Source organism: Lissotriton helveticus, chromosome 7 (assembly GCF_964261635.1).
Source record: "Lissotriton helveticus chromosome 7, aLisHel1.1, whole genome shotgun sequence".
Classification (NCBI taxonomy): domain Eukaryota; kingdom Metazoa; phylum Chordata; class Amphibia; order Caudata; family Salamandridae; genus Lissotriton; species Lissotriton helveticus.
The window spans coordinates 9157558-9175715 of NC_136068.1; the positions used below are offsets into that span (position 1 = coordinate 9157558).

The 18158-nt window shown below is 43.8% G+C and overlaps 1 protein-coding gene across 4 annotated transcripts in view; it reads left to right on the forward strand.

The window, feature by feature from the left end:
• LOC144766566 (uncharacterized) overlaps positions 1-18158 on the forward strand; it is an 844102-nt gene that overhangs the window by 380889 nt on the left and 445055 nt on the right. The window lies entirely within an intron of this gene.

Consider the following 18158-nt stretch of genomic DNA (forward strand, 5'->3'; position numbering starts at 1 on the left):
GAGTCTAACGGGGCAGAAAGGCACAAAAAACGAGTCTAACAGAGGGCAGAAGGGCACAAAAACAAGGGAATAACAGAGGGCAGAAGGGCACAAAAACGAGTCTAACAGAGGGCAGAAGGGCAGAAAAACAAGGAAAAAATGAGTCTAACAGAGGGCAGAAGGGCACCAAAAACGAGTCTAACAGGGGGCAGAAGGGCAGAAAAACATGGGAAAAACAAGTCTAACAGAGGGCAGAAGGGCACAAAAAACGAGTCTAACAGAGGGAAGAAGGGCACAAAAACAAAGGAATAACAGAGGGCAGAAGGGCACAAAAAACGAGTCTAACAGAGGGCAGAAGGGCAGAAAAACAAGGAAAAAATGAGTCTAACAGAGGGCAGAAGGGCACAAAAAACGAGTCTAACAGGGGGCAGAAGGGCAGAAAAACGGGAAAAACGAGTCTAACAGAGGGCAGAAGGGCACAAAAACAAGGGAAAAACAAGTCTAACAGAGGGCAGAAGGGCACAAAAAACGAGTCTAACAGGGGGCAGAATGAATCCCGCCCTGCATGTTTGTCCACGAAGATGCCACCTTTTTGTGCAATACCTCTACTCAACTGGAGTACTTTCTACTGTCTAATCAGTAAGTGCTCCCTCGTTGGCTAAATGTATAGGGGCAGATTTACAATAACTGGCGCATCCCCAGGGATGCGCCAGTTATTGTGCGCCGCAGCTCCGCCACCCATGGTGCGCCGCATTTACAATGCGGCGCACCATGTGGCAAAAACGGCACAGATGCGTCACGCATTTATTTATTTATTTATTTATATTCTTATAGCGCGCATGAATCAGCCCCGAAGGGGTATCTCCGCGCATAGCTGCTGTGTGAGTCGAGAGAACTTATTGACGGGATGGCAATGGGGGGCAGAGGAAAATTAGTCTTGGGTGAATAGGTATGGTTTTAATTTTTTCCTAAAAGAAAACAGATTAGATATTTGTCTCAACTGTGGAGGGAGGGAGTTCCATAGCAAAGGGCCTTTGAGAGAAGGTGCTCGGCCACCCCGTCTCGCTCTGGTGACTTTGGGTACATGCATCAACATAGTGTTGCTGGAGCGCAAAGCACGTCCAGGAGAGTAGGGGACAAAAATGTCTTTTAAATATTTGGGACCGGACCCATAAATGCACTTATGCATTATGCAGCAAAGTTTAAAATTGACCCGTTGTGGCACTGGGAGCCAGTGAAGGTGGAAAAGGAGAGGGCGTGACGGGGTACGGGGGGGGCATTCAAGATGAGTCTTGCTGCGGTGTTCTGCACCACCTGCAGTCTGCGTAGTTGTTCATGATTGGCAGAAATTAGCAGACCATTGCAATAGTCTACCCGCCCTAGAACTAGTGCCTGTACCAGCGTTTTCCTGTGGATGTCTGGCAGGAAGGGGAAAATGCGCCGTAGAAGACCAATTATTCGGAAGCACGTTCCCGTGACTTGACTGACATGATCTTTTAGAATCAGTGTTTGGTCCAGGCGTACTCCCAGGTTTTTGATGGTCTGTTTGGGCGCAGGAAGCTAGCTCAAGAGGCCACCAATCCGGAGACCAGAGCAGGGAGGCCCCTCCAAACAACATGACTTCGGTTTTAGTCACATTGCATTGGAGGAAGTTCTGGGCCATCCAACCTGCCACAGCTCTCATACCATTTTGGAAGGATTGCATGACTGCAGGTGTGATAGTTTGGAAGGGAAACAACAGCTGGGTGTCATCAGCATAGGAGATTGGGGAGAACCCGTAAGATCTTATAATCTCCGCCAAGGGGGCCACATATACGTTAAATAACGTGGGGCTCAGGCATGAGCCCTGTGGCACACCCTTGGTGAGCTTCCGACAGATAGATTTATGGGAGCCTAGTTTGACACCTTGTTGTCTGTCTGCAAGAAAGCTTTCAAGCCACGCAAGGGCGGTCCCTTTTACTCCCACTCCCTTCAAGCGGTCGAGAAGGATTTTGTGCGACACCGTGTCGAAGGCAGCGGACAAATCCAATAGCACCATAATCACTGAGCTCACCCTGTCAAGAGACATTCTGATGTTATCTGTCACTGACAAGAGGGCTGATTCGGTGCTATGGTTGGGCCTAAAACCAGATTGTGAGTGGTCTAGGCCGCCCGCTGCCTCGATGTAATTAGACAGGTGTGCGTTGACATGTTTCTCGGCCAGCTTGCTGAAATACGGTAGGAGGGAGATGGGCCGAAGGTTGGAAAGCTCCGTCCAAGGGAGAACCGCGTTCTTACGAATGGGGTTCACCACCGCTATTTTCCATTTGGTTGGTACATATCCCTTCTTCAGAGACTGATTGATTACATCTTGTATGTAGGGACCTAACAAGGTGCTGAGGGAGGTTAGGGTTTTAACAGGGATGAGGTCATCCGGAGACCCGGATTTTACATGGGTCATTAGTGCGACCAGCTCTTCATTGTTAATAGGAGGGAATGTAGTCAGCGTGAGGTTGGTGTTTTCAGTGGGGGGGAGAACAGTCAGAGTGTCATTGTCTGTTCGAGATGCTAGAATTTTGTCATGGATGGATTCTATTTTATTTTCGAAGTATAAGGAGACTTCTTCGCATAGACTTTGTGAGAAGTCATCTGGACTTACACAAGCCGTAGGCTTAACAAATGTTTCAAGGATCCTATAAAGTTCCTTAGGGGAATTACCGGCTTCCATGAGCTGTTGGGCAATGTTATTTTTGCGGGCAGCTTTGATATGTTTGTAGTAGTTTGTTTGGGCTGCACGGTGTGCCTTCTTGTTATCTTCTGAGTGTGATTTTCTCCATCTCTTCTCTATCCTCCTGCATTCTTGCTTCTCTTTTCTGAGAGCCTCGGTGTACCATTTTTCCTGTTTGGCCACAGGAAATTGTTTAAATGTTTTCAAAGGGGCAATTTTGTCAATGGCTACGGTGAGTGATTGCTGAAACATAGTTAGACTATGTTCTACTTCCTCAGTGTCTTTAATTTCGGGTTTTTCCCATACCTTTTGTAGTGCCTCCAGTGTAAGTTTGTGCCACTGTCTGCGTATATTAGGGGGTGATGATTTCTTATAGGAGCCTTTATTGACTTTAAAAATAGTGAATTGTAATAAAAAATGATCAGACCAATCTAATTGGGTTGGTTCGTAACAGGATATATTGTCAAAGTTGGTATATATCAGGTTGATACAGTGTCCACCTTCATGTGTGGGACCCTGGTTCTTTTGTGTGAGGCCAATGGTTGTCAAATCAGCAGACAAACTTTTGGTCTCCGTGGATTCAGGTTGGTCAGTATGTATGTTAAAATCTCCAAGGAGAAGGAAGTCCTCATTGGCCCGTATGTGAGGGCCTAATATCTCTAAGAGAGATATTGAAAAGCTGGGGTATGTAAGTGGTGGTCTGTATATAAGTGATCCCTTGCTGGTCTTTCTGTTAGGGAAGGTAATTCTATAAATCATTATTTCCATTTCTTCGCAGCATTGTTTATCTAGAATATCCATTTTGAGGTGGTCTTTGTAGATTATAGCAATGCCGCCACCTGTTTTTTCAGGACGATCTGAATGATGCAGTTTGTATCCCGTTGGTACTCCCAAGGTAATGGCAGATATCGTGTGCATCTGTGCCGTAAAAGCTGCGCATTGCTGGAGCTGCGTCGCACTTGCGACGCAGCTCCAGCAATGCTCTGGGGGGCCCTATCTCCCCAATGCTACATGAAGCCTTGCGCCTGCTTCAAGCAGGCGCAGGGTTTTGACGCAGCATTGGACTAAAAGTGACTGAGTGAATTCGTGTAGATTTCACTCAGCCACTTTTAGGAGGCGTTCCTGCGCAGGGGAGGGCGTTCCTGCGCAGGAACGCCTCCTGATGGCACAGGGCTTTACAACGTGATGCATCTCTCAGATGCGTCACGTTGTTAATACCCAGCACCATGGCGCATCTTTTGTGCTGCCGCTGCGTCACAAAAGGTCTCGGTAGAGGGTGGCAGTGGTGAACCAGAGGGTGGCAGTGATGAACCAGAGGGTGACAGTGATGAACCAGAGGGTGGCAGGGGTGAACCAGAGGGTGACAGTGCTGAGCCAGAGGGTGGCAGTGCTGAACCAGAGGGTGGCAGGGATGAACCAGAGGGTGGCAGGGGTGAACCAGATGGTGGCAGGGGTGAACGATAGGGTGGCAGTGGTGAACCAGAGGGTGGCATGGGTGAACCCGAGGGTGGCAGTGGTGAACCATAGAGTAGCAGTGGTGAAACAGAGGGTGGCAGTGCTGAACCAGAGGGTGACAGTGGTTAACCAGAGGGTGGCAGTGGTGAACCAGAGGTGCAGTGATGAACCAGATGGTGGCGGTCGTGAACCAGAGGGTGGCAGTCGTGAACCAGAGGGTGGCAGTAGTGAACCAGAGGGTGACAGTGCTGTACCAGAGGGTGGCAGGGGTGAACCAGAGGGTGCTGTGATGAACCAGAGGGTGGCAGTGGTGAACCAGAGGGTGGCAGGGGTGAACCAGAGGGTGGCAGTGGTGAACCAGAGGGTGGCAGTGCTGAACCAGAGGGTGACAGTGGTTAACTAGAGGGTGGCAGTGGTGAACCAGAGGTGCTGTGATGAACCAGAGGGTGACAGTGGTGAACCAGAGGGTGGCAGTGGTGAACCAGAGGGTGGCAGTTGTGAACCAGAGGGTGGCAGTGCTGAACCAGAGGGTGGCAGTGGTTAACCAGAGTGTGGAAGTGGTGAACCAGAGCTGCTGTGATGAACCAGAGGGTGGCAGTCGTGAACCAGAGGGTGGCAGTGGTGAACCAGACGGTGACAGTGCTGAACCAGAGGGTGGCAGGGGTGAACGAGAGAGTGGCAGTGCTGAACGAGAGGGTGGCAGTGGTGAACCAGAGGGTACTGTGCCCATACACGACCGCATGGCTAACTTAGCCATGCAAGCGGCCCGCAAACACGCAAAAAGCCCCGCGAACACGCAAAAAACCCCGCGAACACGCAAAAAAACAAAAATTTTGCGGACTGCGAATTCGATTTCGCGCAAATTCCCAGAACGCGAAATTGCAAATTTCACCCATATTTAGTGAAAATAAAGCAGTTCCTATACCTGACGGTATAATGTGGGACAAGGTTGATTACGATATATTTGGCCTGACCGAACTTTTAAAAATACCACATTTATTTAAAATTTCATTAAGTGATATCATTAACTCCAGTACATTTTCTGATGATTTTGATTATGAAACTGTAAATGAAATGTTGTCTGATTTAGAAAAGTCTGCTGCTTTTTATAATAATGTACTGTTGAAAGACACATCAGACTTTGAAACAATGTATTGCTATCAACATTATGGTCATTATTTTCTGCATAAATCTGCTAATCACAGAAATGTTTTCACATACCACCAATGGGAACATTGTCCAATACCTCTGAAAAGCAGTTCAAAGACATTGCACACAAATGTCCATATTTTTCAGGGTTTAACAGGTCAGACCCAGCCTCATATTATTATAAGATTGCACCAACATCAGCACAGAAATATATGTTGACAAACACCAAAGAGATGTATTCTTCTTCCTTTATTACCGAGTTGTCTGAACAAGGTTTTGACTTATTGAAAGACACCATAGACTTAAAATCTGTCTGGGGTACTAGAGACTGGCAGGTCCCGGGAACAGTGGCACTATTTCGAGCATGTCTTATTCCTCAGCAAATCATGTTCTTGAATGAAATGGTTCAACAAACGTCCTGTCTTGGACTACCCAAAAACAAAGACTCGAATACACCTTGGATGCCCACACCATCACACACCGAGGGCAACATAACATCACAAGAAGATGGGATTACGCTAAGTGAGATCATGCAATACAACATATCAGACCCTGATTGGAAGGAGTGGTTGTTTTGGCCCAAAAACACCAATAGCTGTCAGTAAATATTAATGGGTAAAACCAACGGGTTCAGTAATAACAGGCCAGATCCACGCTCTGTACAGAGAGAACATGCAGGAGTAGTGACATCATACAGTGTTGGGAAGCTATGCTGCGATTGGCTAAGGACATCAACTCTTACACTTGTGAAACAACACTTATCCTTACTTACAGAGGATGTGGACCTACAGGATTTGTTATTAGGGTCTAGGAAAGCACGTCATAAACGTTTATATTATGCTGCCTATAATGGCATTTAGAAAATATTTCAACAAAAAGGTTGGGAAGGGGTCTAGGGGGTAATATTTAAAGACCCATAGTACTCCACACCCCTGAATAGGAACTTGACTAACTACAAGGAGTAAGATGGTCTAATATGATGCAACTGAAAAAACAACTGGTGTGAAAGCAAATACAGTTCACCAATATTGCATCACCTGTCAAACTCGGACATGAGTCAAATTTCCATCAGCCCACCCTTTTGGCGGAAATTCGTCATCTGGAAAACTGGTAGAGAGGGGGGGAAGAAAAATGTCACCTCTAGCTAAGGAAGTACCAAAGCTGGTGTGCAAGGTGATAGGCCTCTGTTGTATTCTCTGCACTTATGTTTCTCTGTATCCCTTTAAGTCATGCATTCCATTTTCCCTGATGTCATTTTCCCCTATGTTCTGTCTTGTCAGTTAGCTCCTGCTTTCTGATGGGAACACCAGCTTTTCTCTATGGTGCTTAATAAACAAGTGTTAAGCCTTTCATCTGTCTACTAACTTCATTTACAACACATGGCGACGATGAACAGAAGGAGCTAAACAACCATAGAGGGAGGAGAACTCCACTGGTGAAAAGAACCACGCGAATTTCTGAGGAAACAGAGAAAACAACTCTAAAAGAACCACGCAAGTCTTAAAAAAAAAAGAGGAAAATATATTGCTACACATCTATTGAAACAGGCAAGAAGGACATATTACGTTTTGATGTGAAAACTGCAAGAATCTACGTTTGAATTGGAACCTGCAAGCCTCCAAAGCAACTGGTGAGTTGGAGAAATCATTAACAAACCCTTGCTGTGTGTCTCGTTGTAACTTTGGTTAACTTTGATGAACGTTAAGCTTAAAGGCTACAGCCACAGAAATACCACGTTTGAGAAAGCTCCGTTTTTAAAAGAAAGAGAAATTCCTGTCGACTATAAAATTTTAAGGAGATGAAAAACGTGACCTTTAGAGCGAAAACGGAGTGACTGGTGTAGCATTCATGCTCAAAATCTAACTTTATCTGTGTAATCCTGCTCAAACTGATAACCTCAACACAAACATACGTGTTGCATCTTTTGAAAATACACGAGCACACTTCTTGAACAGAGAAGCACAGCAGACACACGAGCGCAGGAGACTCACCGTTCCATTTTCATCCATTGTTTTCTTTCGCAACCGAGCTGCGCATCCAACAATGCAGGAAGTGAAGCAGTGACGCGATCACGCAGCGTTCATCCGGATCACTGCGTATCCTAACAACCGACATCGCGTGAGAGCAAAGTGCCGGCAGTGACGCAACCACGCAGCGTCCATCTTTGTTTACCGCGTATCTTGGCAACGCGAGTAGAAATTGTTACAGACATCCCGAGTAAAGATCGTTACCAAAAAAAAAAAAAAAAAAGTTTACCGAGTAGCTTGAAAATCTCAGTAAATCTAAATGAACGAAAGAAAAAGGAATTGAAAGGTGAGCGCGTCAACAAGAGGAAACGGAGGGTGAGTGCACCATTAACAAGAGAAAGTGGAGGGTGAGAGAACCTTACTTACAGTTTAGCTTTGAGACTTTAGGCAGTGCACAACGAAAGCTGCAAGTTGAAGTGTTAGAGCCCCATGGAAGAGCTCCTCTATTAGACACAGTGTAAGCTACCAATGACTTTATTCTTTACATTAGACGGGTAAAGAAAGAGCAATGAATTGCATATAGCATATGTTAAGGAGTGTAATTGTTATCCCAGTCTGACTATTTCTTCATTTTTTTATTAAAAAAAAATAAAATACATTTTTTTTTTAAAATAAAAAAAAAATGGAGAATTTAAATATCATTGCACCCCCATTGTTCTTACAAGCCACAGGAGATCCACCCATTGAGTGGGATGAATGGATAGACATTTTCGAGAACTACATCGAAGCACTTGATGGGAAAGATTTTAGTGCAATTAGGAAGAAAGCTCTCTTGTTAAGTGCTTTGGGCAAGGAGGGTCAACATTCTTTTAAATACCTTCCTGTGGCAGTCAACCAAGATGGTAGAGCAATAACTAATGTATACACAGAAGCTAAAGCTCGGATGAAAAAACAATACGCAAAAGAAGTAAATATTGTTATGGCGCGACACAAATTTTACACTCAGCCTCAAAGGAATGAAGAGTCTGTGGATCAGTTCGTGGCTAGACTACGTGAGTTGTCGATAAAATGCAGTTTTGGAGAAATAAGAGATGAAATGATAAGAGACCAACTAATAGTACAGTGTCGAAATAAAAAGATGCAAGAAAAACTGTGGGCAGCAAAAAACCCAACCCTACAAATGGCCATTGACATAGCAAAAGTGGTTGAGGAGTCGAATGCATGCATGAAAGAAATGGAAAAGAAAGATAACGCAAAAGGCAATGCTCAAGGCAATGATGTTTCGTGTGTTGACCATGACGAAGTTGCTGTTGTAAACAAGAGGAGTGTGGATCTGGGAGGAAGTAGTCAGAAAAAATTTAACAATACATTTTCAAGTAACGATAGAAATAGATTCCAAGGAAGAATGTGCAGTAGGTGTGGGAGCACTTTTCACAATTCAGACTTTAGAAAATGTTTTGCAATTGACAAGATGTGTAGGAAATGTGGGCGGAAAGGACATTTCGCGAAGATGTGTAGAAGTACCAATGTCGATAAAGTTGCTGTTGTTGAAAACAGGGATGAAGTAAGAGACTTTGTTAGTGTTGAAGGTGCGAACAAAATATTGTGCTTAGGTGGAGACGGTGTGAACAAGGATGAGCCTGGGAGGAGATTCAGACCAAAAGCTCTATTCCTTATTGATAAAATTGAGGTTCAACTGATGGTTGACCCTGGATCCTTATGGACCATCATTCCCAAAGATATGTTCCAAACCAATTGGAAGGACGTGCAATTGTCTCCCAGCGACATTAATGCCTGTGGTTTTCAGGGTGAAAGCATAGATGTGATTGGGTTCATGGTGTGTGTAATAACATTCAAGGATCGTTCAGCTGAAGGGAAGGTGTACGTAGCCAAGTCCGGTCCTGCAATTTTAGGATGGGGACAGCAGTATGACCTTGGGATAATAATAAATCCAAGAGCAGCACAACAGGTAATGGTAGTAGACAGTATAACCACGGATTCGATAGTGGAAGGGATGAATGGTTTGTTTGATGAGCATATAGGAGAGTTAAGGGGCTATGTGCATAAGATTGTGTTGAGGGATAATGCCATACCCATGCAACACAGAGTCAGAAAGGTTCCATTTATCGCACGTGAGGAAGTGAAGAAGATGTTAAAGGAAATGCTAGATCAGGGTGTGATAGAACAGATCGAAACGTCACCTTGGATTTCCCCCGTGGTTATTACAACCAAATCTGATGGGAAATTTCGTTTTTGTGTGGACCTTCGCACCCTGAACCAAAACATTGTGACAGATAATTTTCCTTTACCAAACATCAATGAGTTGGTCCTATCACTAAAAGGTGGGAAGTATTTTTCCAAGTTAGACCTTCGCAGCGCCTATCATCAGATAAAACTACACCAAGACTCTAAAGCACTTACAGCGTTCATAACAACCGAAGGAATATACCAATTCACGCGAATGCCTTTTGGACTTGCCTCTGCAGCTGGGGTATTTCAGAGGATGATGGGTGTTGTACTAAAAGGGGTGCACAATGTTGTATATTTTCAGGACGATGTTCTAATATTTGGAGCGACTGTCGAAGAACATAATGTGATTTTGAAAACTGTTTTAGAAAGGATGGAACAAGCGGGTTTAACTCTCAAGAAAGAGAAATGTAAATTTGCAGTGGAGGAGGTTGAATATCTTGGGTATACATTGTCTGTGGATGGTGTAAAACCCAAGAGAGATTTATTAGACTCCATTAGAAATGCACCATCTCCATGTGATAAGGATCAGTTGAGGTCTTTCCTCGGCCTCATCGAGTACTACGCTAAGTTTGTAGGGGATTTTGCAGAGAAAACCGAAAAGATCAAGGTGCTGTTGAGGAGTGGTTGTAAGTTTGTGTGGGGTGTGGAACAAGATGAGTGCTTCAAAAGAATCAAGGTGGAGATTTGTGAGGCGGGTATTCTGACACCGTTTGACACCAACCGTAAGTCGGTTCTGACAGTGGATGCAAGTGCTGTGGGAGTTGGTGCGGTCCTAGCTCAAGTACACGATTCCGGTCTTAAAACTGTAGCGTTTGCCTCAAGGACACTTACTACAGCCGAGAGAAATTACTCTATAATCGAGCGTGAGGCTTTAGCTGCAGCATGGGGTTGCGAGTACTATAGAATGTACCTGTGGGGGTTTAAATTTACATTATTGACAGACCACAAACCCCTGGTTAAGATACTTTCGCCTGGTGGCGCTGGTAAAGGCTCCGCCAGGTTAGCGAGACTCGCCGCCAGGATTCAAGAGTACTTATACACCGTGGAATACATTCCCGGTTGGAAGAATTGCCAGGCGGATGGACTCTCTAGACTTCCACTACCTTGGGAGAGAGTAGACAAGTTAGGGGTTGAATCTCTCAACTCGGAGGGTTCTGTTGCTGCTGTAGATGAAGTTGTAGATATGTGTGCTGGAGCAATTACTAGAAGTTTGTGGAACACTTCAATGGTTAAAGATGCAGTGCTGTGTGAAGTCAAAGATTTGATAGCAAAGGGCCCAAGGAGAGAGAGTTGTATATCTCCTGCACTCCGTCCTTATTTGAAGGTTCTGGATCAATTGTCTATCTTGGACAATGAGGGATTCTTGATCTTAATGGATGACAAATTCATTCCTCCACAAGACGTGCGATTTACCTTGTTTAAGCTGGGTCATGAGGGCCATTTAGGGCAGTCCCTTACCAAGAGGAGAATTAGGGACAATTTTTGGTGGCCCGGAATGGACTCTGAAATCTCGCAGTGGGTGGAGAGATGTACCGATTGCTTAGAAAGTGAAAAGAGACTTAAGGTGGGTAGTCATACTGGCTGTGGCTCAATAACGGATCCCAAGTGCCCCTGGCACACCATATGCCTCGACTTCATTGGCCCATTCCACCAGTTGAACCAGGATTTGAGGTTTGGGCTGGTGGTAGTTGATGTCTCTTCTAAATGGTTAGTAGTCAAATTCATGAGGGAGATCACTACGAGCAGCACTATTGCCGTACTGGGTGAGATTTTTAGGGAGGAAGGCTTCCCCACAAAGATTATTACTGATAATGGGACGCAGCTCACCTCCTTGGAGATGGCTAACTTCTTGGGAAGATGTGGGATCATTCACTCAAGGACCTCGCTTTATAACCCCCAGGGAAATGGCATAGTGGAGAGGGCCAACCGAATGGTTAAAGGTGCTATTCAGATGGCGATTTCTTCCCGGTTAGATGTAAAGAGTCTGGTTAATGACCTGGTGTGGGCCTACAGGACCACTGAAAATGGTGTGACTGGTTTGGTCCCGTTTTCTGTCATGAGGGGACGTCCAGCGGGTACCAAACTTGTGGCTGCATGGATGAAGGAACTCCTGAACGCTGATCCCCCTGCCAGTCCTGATGAGCCTGACATTGTTTGCGAATCTGATGGCGCGTGTAAGTTTGCTGTGAATGATTGGGTTAAGGTCAAGCCCGGTCGAGTGGGTGTCGGACTGACGAAGTTCAGGGGTCCATTTAAGGTGAAGTCTGTACACAGGAGATTTGTCACTTTATTTAACGGTGAAAGTTGGAACTTGAGGCGTGTGGCACTGTATAAGAAAGCCGAGCAAGAACCGGTGAGGTCAAGCGAGCACAAGACAAGTGGCACCAATGAGTTTCGTACTAGTAGAACCCAGAGAGTGAGAAGACCCCCAGCCCATTTGCACGACTTTGTTTGCAAGTAAGGTCTTCTCCTGTAACGAAGGGCATAGCCTTATTATGTTTTTTTTTTTATGTTTCTCCATGGGAAGGGAAGAGGATATGTTGTATTCTCTGCACTTATGTTTCTCTGTATCCCTTTAAGTCATGCATTCCATTTTCCCTGATGTCATTTTCCCCTATGTTCTGTCTTGTCAGTTAGCTCCTGCTTTCTGATGGGAACACCAGCTTTTCTCTATGGTGCTTAATAAACAAGTGTTAAGCCTTTCATCTGTCTACTAACTTCATTTACAACAGCCTCCACCGCTCAAACAAGACTCAGCCACTTGTTTCTATCTTCTATTTCTACAATCAGTGTCTGCCTTTGTGGTTCCCAATATATATTTGGGATATATGGTGCAAAACCCTGAGTGAATACGGTATTATTGTATTTACCTTTCATAAAAAGTTTTTAAGTGCCCAATATCCATTCAAGAGACTATTACAATCAAAGCCTTATTGTGTTAGTCATTGTTCTAAGGTGTTTTTAACCTGAGCAATTGGTCTTGTTCTAAATTATGCCATTACCATCTAGTAGGCATAATTAAACACACTTCAACAACAAGCATTTTTCGACCTACTTTTCTAGTCGCTGCCTACCTGCGCTCACTGTTGTTTTAGAGGCACATGGTGTGAGGTCAATAGAGAGAGGTTTTTAGTGAGAGTACACTAGGGGTCCTTCAATTGGATAACATGATTACCCTTTCCCCTGCTGTTGTTTTTCTCACCACCAGAGCGGGGCCTCAGTCACCGAGTGATTGCCGTGTGAGGTGAGGCTTATCCCCACAAAATGCTGGGTGAGTATTTTTTTAAATTGTTAAAATGAATATTACGGTTTTGTAAATCTCAACCAATGCGTTACAATTAATCAGTTAATGACAACGTTCCTCTGATCAGGCAACTTTATTTAACTTCTATGTGTGAAGCAATAGTATTGTTCACCAATGTTTTTGTTTGAACATCAGTCTTTATAATGCATCTTTATTTTAAAGGATGAAGAAGTATTTTCAGATACATGGATCACATGTCGGGTAAGGTGGTATGTTACCACTAACTTACCTTCTCTTCAACTCTTCTCCTGGACCAAGTTCAAATTACACTTTGTTTATGGTTTTTGCAGTAGCATAATTCACTTTAGTAAGGTCCTGAAGAAGGCTGAGCAAATAAGCAAGACGGCTGAAACATGTTGACCCCACTCCTAGCCAACAGATAGTTATTAATATTTTCACTAGTATCAGGCGGTTTTTATTATATGACATTAAGGCAATCCTCAATAAACATATTTTTTGCCTTTTTAGCCATTTTTATTTCACGCACTATCAACACTTGCACTGCACTTCATCAGTCCTGACATACTCTGTACAAAACAAGTGGCTGAGTCTTGTTTGAGCGGTGGAGGCCTATCACCTTGCACACCAGCTTTGGTACTTCCTTAGCTAGAGGTGAAATGTTTCTTCCCCCCCTCTCTACCAGTTTTCCAGATGACGAATTTCCGCCAAAAGGGTGGGCTGATGGAAATTGGACTCATGTCCGAGTTTGACAGGTGATGCAATATTGGTGAACTGTATTTGCTTTCACACCAGTTGTTTTTTAAGTTGCATCATATTAGACCATCTTACTCCTTGTAGTTAGTCAAATTTAGAAAATATGCCAAGAGGCCGCTGAGAGATTACAAGAAATAGATACTATAAACCTAGAGAAAGCTCTATCAGTGGTTGACAATGGGGTAACTACACTTACATCCAGGATATATTCACTGGGCAACATTGTATTTTCTGCTATTGATGTACTAGAACAGGATTTGTCTGTATTACAACACATGCAATCACAATTGCGCTCTATTATGTTATTAAGCTGGACGCTGCATTCGTTGAGCGCAGGCTATGTGCCTTGGCGTTTCATAAACAGCACTTCTCTGTTTTATTCATAAAATCTAACAGAAAAACAGATAGAAATGGCATAGAGGGGAGCAAATTATACAATACTGCAAATTGAAAAACTGAACAGATTAGCTTTTACAGTGGCATAGTCACCGTCCACAGAATGAAATATTGCCTTGAACAAAAGAAGGCAGGCAGATATGGAGAAATGGGTAGGGAATTCATCAAATAATCTTGGGAATAACCGTACAGATGTGGATGCTGGAGTGGGGAAAGAGAAGTATTTTAAGTGGTACAAACTGCAAGAATACTTTAAGTGTATCCCTCATACACCAGGATATAATGCTTCATGGGGCTTCTAACGGTTCAGTAGCACACTTATATTGTCACTTGAGAGGTGCCCCAGCTGCTGTGATCACTCCAGTGTTCAGGCTGCTTTCGAATGGCAGTTACTTGATGCTGAATGATCAAGGCTGCTGTGGGATGCTTCCGGGCATCGCATATCTGGTAACCGTGAGCTCCAGGGTTATTTGCTCTATGCAAGTATTGTTTCCACCAACACATACCATCAGGGAGGCACTGTTATGGCCTTCAATAAATGTTTCATTAATACGGTTTGATGCTTTGAGCAGAATGAAAGCCATGCTTTTACAGAAATCTTTGCCCTTAACCTCCGCTCAAGAGACTTTTGATCTCCAGACAGATCGTAAGGTCTTCAGCAGAGATATTGGCAGTCATACGTAAGAATTGCACCCTCCATTTTGTAGAAATGATAAATCGTATTGTTAAAATGCCTGATACAACAGGCTGCGTCCACCTATTTAAGATCATAGGTTTTGGACTATTAAGCACCTTTTCGACGGTCCTCGGAGTTATACCAAACTTTATACGTTTTTTAGCATTTTTGGAGGGCTGCAACTGTTCTTGTTTCTAATTGCAGGTATCCTGATTGTTATTTTTCTGCTACGCAATGGACGTCCCATTCATCATGGAGATGGAAACAGTACTTCTGGAGCACAAATACAGTTATCGCCTGGCACAAATCTAGCACACCTCGCCTAAGAGAACTAAGTGCATATTGGTTCTTGTCATTTAGACCAGTCTGGATGGACTCCAACTTACCTGTCCTCCGATGCCTGTTTTGTCGAGAAAAGTGCGTGTTGGATCTCTGCCTGACACTCCCATCATGTGCGCAACCAGACTTTGAGGCTATACTGGACCCGATAACGGCCCATGTTCTGCAGTGTCCCCAACATATTCCAATGTTGATGGCGGCATTTCTAGAGCCACCACAAGTAGTATCAACTCCTGCTGGTATGGACATCAGCACCTCCTCTGACACCCAGGCCTTGGATGGAACACAGACTACCCCAGCATCGGTTGTGGACAGTACAAAAGATCATCTGTGCTCTACTGACATAATCTGCAAGGTGTTACAGGGACCATCGTCTGCCGAGGCAGGCAAGGAGAATGTTGCGTCTACCAGACAGAACACATAAACATTTGACTAATTTGGCCCTTCGTGTCCTAGAAGAAAATTCAACCTTTTTAGAAAAACAAACTGAAAATTGGAGCTCCATAACAAAATTGACATTCTTTTCAGCATGCATGGCTTTCAAATGTTTATAGTAGTTTGAACTACACCTATGGAGACATTAGGTCTATGGCTTGAGTAACACTTTCCTTTTAAAGTTTTTTACAGCTTTTTTTATAATTCTCTTAACATTGTTTTTAGCACAACAAAAAACTATAATACATACGATTTGACTCATGGATCGTAGAATTTTATATGCTGTCTCCTGGGGTACAAGTAGGTGAATCATCAGCGAGGCGTGCTCAGCTCAAAGTGTGACTATGAGCCCCTCGACCCCTCCACACCATGGGGCAATTCTGAACCTCACATGAAATACTACGATCCATTGAGTCAAATCGTATGTTTTATAGTGCACACACAGTAGGTGTGGCACATCAATTATCACTAACTATTTATTTACCTCACTTTTAGGTCACTTAGGAGTGGAGCGCACAGGGCTGGCCCCAGTGTGGTCCTGAGGAAGAGCCCTGGGGAGGCTCAAAACATGTTGACCAATACTAGGGGCTTTTAACTCATTATGGTTACATTGTTATTTAGTACCCCTGCTTTTATTATACAGACTAGGAGCTAGAATAAAAATATTGCGCCCGCGAGCCAGGCATTCTTGATTTCCTTTCCATCCATTCCACAACACTGCACGACACATATTCTCACATAAGTGCTCCTACGTAATTGCGCAAGTCGAAGCACGCCTCAATCCTCAGCGGATGGAGTAGACGAAGCATGTCACCAGTGGGAAACCATGGTGAGTGAGGGGACTCAAGAAAGAAATTGTTCTTTCTTGTCTGAAACAAGTCTGTCCAACTCGACTTGAATTGGGGTCTTACACCACCCTAGTTAGGTTCCATATCCGGTATTCCGTTTTTTCTGTGTACATGACTGAAAGGAGGGTGGACCTAGCTTAATACCCTCTACGTCTCCCCCTTTTTTTATGCGTACAATTTAACTATGTCATCCATTCGGAGGAGGAGTGGGAGTTATATTCCATTTAGGTACCATGATATAGGCCCCAGTAACTTCATTACCCTTCACCTTTATTCTCCCCTACATTGCACTTGTAACGGTTTACAGGGACTGATCTTTTACCTAGATACAACACTGCATTCATAATGCAGGTTTTCCCTAGTTCAAATTCTCATACATTATGCATGACTATTCTTGGAAACACAGCAGAAGACCATCTCCTGTATAACATCTATGTACTAAGTTCATGCCAGACATTATCCTTAGGCAAACACAGTAAAACAGCGAGGCAGGACACCTAGGGAGACCTATGTGTATATATACATCACATCTTGCTAAGATAGGACAGAGGAGACCTAGACTTCCCAGCATATACACTGACCAGAGATGCTAGAGTTCCTGTATGGAGAAACTACAGCTTGCAGTGGTCTAAACATCCATTGCGGGTGATCAACTGGAGACCAAGATGGGGTCCCACATTCTCTCACTTCAAGTAATGGGGTTGACTTTATCCCAGAGGGATTCTTGGCTTAACCCCTACACACATGCTAGATACACTTAGGTACATCTAGTTAGGGATGCATCATAGGAGTACGCCCCTTCATTTCATCATGTATTTTATATACTCGTATGTATTCATGATTATTGCAAGATGATAGAACTCTATCATTCTTTTACTTTTATAGCACTTCTAATAATTTATATCTCTTACTGTCTAACGGATGTTGCAGCTCATCTATTCTACACCAGAATAACAACTGTTCAACAAATGCTTATTGAAAAACGTTTATTCAGTGTATCTCTCTGAGACTAAGTGAGCACAAGTGACTGAGCAAAAGTAGTGTATTGTTTCCACTGTCCTGATGGATCAGGGTTGTCATGGTCGATGGTTGCCAAGAGCTATTCTCTCTCCTTGGTAAGAGGAGAATCTAGTGGCACTGTGAGCTAGTTGGTACAAAAAGTCAACATACCCGTGGGGGTGAATCAGTCTGACACCAATCCTACAGTGTATGCTGTCTAAACGTGCAGATCCGGTACACTTTAACAGGAACTTTACGATAGTGCAAGTGCCACCTTGTTTCCTTATTTAGAACATAGCAGATAAGTCCTTAATAAAGATGCTGTCTTCATAGATAATTGCTCTTGTAACTCAAGCGGAATATAATTCAGAACCCAAATGAGAAGAATTAGGTGCAATTAGTTACAAAGATTCGTAGATTGTATAGCGCGCTGAAACATATCAGACAAGTCTTGGTTAATGGGAGAATTCTTGCTTTGCGGATTTATCTTTATTGGTCACAGATCATCATACCGGAGAATAGAGAGATGTATCTGAATGGGTCCCATCTGATTCCTCACTCCACAGAAATGCATGTGACAATAAGGGGCAGAAGCCCCTAGATCTATTACAGCATTGTAAATAGATGGGAACAGAAATGCCCTTTCAGGAATATGTTTAGGGAAAACTGCCTAAAAAGTAGTTAGTGGATTATTCACCTAATTAGTAAGATTTCAGTTGATATCCTGGTCATGGTCAATTTTTCTTACAGTCTGTATCATTCAGTATCTTCTCCTACAGATTAAATCTTTAGAAAGGTTCATAAGCGTTCTGACAGTTTCAGACTTAGATCCTCATTTAGTGGCAAATTTACTACATTTTGACAAATTACAGAGCAGCAACCAAAGCTTCTCAGCTGCATTGTGGCTACGGGACAGGCAAAAACTGCACCAGATCTTTCC